The sequence below is a fragment of the Schistocerca cancellata genome, chromosome 12, assembly GCF_023864275.1.
Source record: "Schistocerca cancellata isolate TAMUIC-IGC-003103 chromosome 12, iqSchCanc2.1, whole genome shotgun sequence".
NCBI lineage: Eukaryota > Metazoa > Arthropoda > Insecta > Orthoptera > Acrididae > Schistocerca > Schistocerca cancellata.
Genome location: NC_064637.1, coordinates 50,141,661 through 50,145,398, shown reverse-complemented (window position 1 = coordinate 50,145,398; position 3,738 = coordinate 50,141,661). Strand labels below are relative to the sequence as shown.

Below are 3,738 nucleotides of genomic sequence, written 5' to 3'. Positions count from 1 at the left end.
GACAACTATTTTTGCTTAGTACAAGCTAGCTACTTAAAGTTTTTTTTTTTTTTTTGGAGTTGTTCCCTTATTGATATAACAAGTTTAAAATCTTCTTATTGTTAACGTCAAACTTTGCAATATCCTTTACATAGAGCTTTTTTTAAAAGAGTTTTTTATTACGTCAAGTTTAAAATCTTATTATTGGGAAGGTGTTAACGTCATACCTTGCAATCTCCCTTTCATAAGGAAAATTCCTCAGCTATTGGAAATTGTTTTGGAATTGTTTTCTTAAAGAAATGCCAGACTTAAAAATTTATAATTGAGAAATTTTTTGTTTAAAATAAAAAGGCATCTTTAGCAGTGTGTGTTATTTCACCAGCACCTCCTGGCCCCTACTTCCACGATTACGTTTTGGAATAACATGTGTACTTGAGTTGTTGTTTGCGAACCGCCCTATTTGACGGTTCAGGGGTCAATTGGTACGTTGCAGCGCAAAACGAAGGACGGGGCGTTCGGTGTCTAGTACCAGAAATGTCTTCAAAACCTGTGAAGGGTAACCGCAGCCATGGTCTCCGAGCTTATAGCCCATGCTACTGCAAACGTCGTCGAACTGTTCGTGCAGATGGTTGTTGTCTTGCAAACGTCCCCATCTGTTGACTCAGGGATGGAGACGTGGCTGCACGATCCGTTACAGCCGTGCGGATAAGATGCCTGTCATCTCGACTGCCAGTGGTACGAGGCCGTTGGGATCCAGCACGGCGTTCCGTATTACCCTCCTGAACCTACCGATCCCATATTCTGTAAACACTCATTGGATCTCGACCAACGCGAGCAGCAATGTCGCGACACGATAAACCGCAATCGCGATAGGCTACAATCCGACCTTTATCAAAGTCGGAAACGTGGTGGTACGCATTTCTCCTCCTTACTCGAGGCATCACAACAACGCTTCACCAGGCAACGCCGGTCAACTGCTGTTTGTGTATGAGAAATCGGTTGGAAACTTTCCTCATGTAGCACGTTGTAGGTGTCACCAGCGGCGCCAACCTTGAGTGAATGCTCTGAAAAGCTAATCATTTGCATATGACAGCATCTTCTTCCTGTCGGCTAAATTTCGCATCTGTAGCACGTCATCTTCGTGGTGTCCTAATTTTAACGGCCAGTAGTGTATATTATCAAAGAGATAATAAATGAATTACTTAAATAAATAGTGAACTCTTCAGCGAACCCATCCTGCCAGTAATCCCAAGAGACTACCACTGCAACCAATAACCACCCAGTTCCACCTCGGAGAGCTTTCTCCTCTCATCTCCGACAACAAAGATGGACACCCCAACAACCCTCAGATTGTCGTCAACGTTCCTACTGCACTACAAAACTGTGCTGGGATGCGACAAGCCTCATTAATGTTTGGGATCATTTTAAATAAATGGTGAAATACTTCAATAATGTACAACGTCAGTTTTTTATTGCATAAGACGAAGTGAACTTGTTCAACGCGCATCTACTAGAAATACAAGACGCGTGCCTGTCATAACTATCCTGAAAGAAAGGCAACTGTAAACGATAAATTACAGAATTAGTGCATTCTGATACATTTCTCCCAAGACTAAACGTTCTGACGAGCACGTTCGCTAACTTACGCAGTTCAGCCAAAAGTGATTCGCGAACACCACGGCTATCGAAAAGACTCCTCTCTCTTTAAGAATGGACAAGTAGTTATGTAATTGTGTTTCAAGTGACCAACCAGTCTCTCGCTTCAATTAACTAACAAATTTCTTGCTCCAGGCTTCGCCTTTAGACGTTGGTTGAAGTAACGCTCCTCTGTTTAAAAAGTATGGTGATTTGGGGGGGGGGGGGGAGATTATGTTTGAAACTCCCGGCCGACGTTCTCGCTACGTGTCTGTTACAGCTCATTCCGTTCCCTTTCTGCATGCTACATTAATTTTCAAACACTCAGACAATCATTACACGGCGATCACTCGTGGAACATTTGATACACTAAAATTATCAAAAATAAAATAAAGCACTTAGTGTGATCCATCTTGCGCTCAGAATGTTTAGTGCGGTCTTGCAAGGGTAAACGTTTAGCGTGGCACACTCGATAATGGATGCACAAACATGACGCACAAGTGACAAATTTAGTCAAGTTGTATAAAGCGAACCGACGGTCACGTTACGCTAGTAATTATATGAAGGTAGTAACTGTTCTCGAAAGGACGGATTACTGTTGTTGACTGTACAGCTTTTCCGTGGAATAAATGATGACTAACTGAAACCCTGAGCTGCCGACAGGTGTTGTTGATATACCTCGATGTGGACAGCTGAAAATGTTTGCCCCGACCGGGACTCGAACCCAGGATCTCCTGCTTACATGGCAGACGCTCTGTCCATCTGAGCCACCGAGGTCACAGATAAATTGCGCGACTGCAGGGACTTATCCCTTGCACGCTTCCCGTGAGACTCACATTCCCAACTGTCCACAATTCCACATATGTAATGTACCTTATGTAATGTACCCGTTCGGGGCACACATTTTCAGCTGTCCACATCGAGGTATATCAACAACACCCGTCGGCAGCTGAGGGTTTCAGTTAGTCATCACTCTAGTAATTGTTAGTCTCTTCAGGAATGGACGTCATTTTCACTTCACAACTGTGTACTGAATGGGTTTGTGGCGTCGACAGGTCACATCGACCACACAAATTACAATCCTTGAGAATTTAACTGCTTTGACGAGTCGCCATGTTTAATTCAGTCTGCCTTTGTTCTTCATGCAGTGCTCATGTGTATCAGTCTTTATGGTAAAATATATGTGTATATAGAAAACTTTGGAACTGTTTATTACGTATATTACGATCCGTATCCAGAATCCCATATTGGTGACCCCGACGTGATGATGATATGTCTGCGGAACCCGCGAACTGCGATTTCCGAATTCGTTTTCGGCGAAAACCCGTTTTTACCTGGGGAACTACACTACTGGCCATTAAAATTGCTACACCACGAAGATAACGTGCTACAGACGCGAAATTTAACCGACAGGAAGAAGATGCTGTGATATGCAAATGATTAGTTTTTCAGAGCATTCAGACAAGGTTGGCGCCGGTGGCGACACCTACAACGTGCTTACATTAGGAAAGTTTCCAACCGATTTCTCATACACAAACAGTAGCTGACCGGCGTTGCCTGAACGACGAATTTGGGTGCACGAATGGCAAAACGTCATTTTTCGGATGAATCCAGGTTCTGTTTACAGCATTGTGATGATTGCATCCGTGTCTGGCGACATCGCGGTGAACGCACATTGGAAGCGTGTATTCGTCATCGCCATACTGGCGTATCATCTGGCGTGATGGTATCGGGTGCCATTGGTTACAGGTCTCGGTCACCTCTTGTTCGCATTGACGGCACATTGAACAGTGGTCGTTACATTTCAGATGTGTTACGACCCGTGGCTAATTCGATCCCTCCGAAACCCTACATTTCAGCAGTATAATGCATGACCGCATGTTGCAGGTCCTGTACGGGCCGTTCTTGATATAGAAAATGTTCGACTGTTACCCTGTCCAGCACATTCTCCAGATCTCTCACCAACTGAAAACGTCTGGTCAATGGTGGCCGAGCAACTGGCTCGTCACAATACGCCAGTCACTACTCTTGATGAACTGTGATATCGTGTTGAAGTTGCTTCGGCAGCTGTACCTGTACACGCCACCCAAGCTCTGTTTGACTCAATGCCCTGGCGTATCAAGG

The 3,738-nt window shown here is 44.3% G+C and overlaps 1 non-coding gene across 1 annotated transcript; it reads right to left on the bottom strand.

Annotated features, from left to right (window-relative positions):
- Positions 1 to 2,317: 2,317 nt before the first annotated feature.
- On the bottom strand, positions 2,318 to 2,391 carry Trnat-ugu (transfer RNA threonine (anticodon UGU)). The gene has a single exon. It is a non-coding gene; the product is annotated as a tRNA-Thr (tRNA).
- Between the last annotated feature and the right edge of the window lie 1,347 nt (positions 2,392 to 3,738).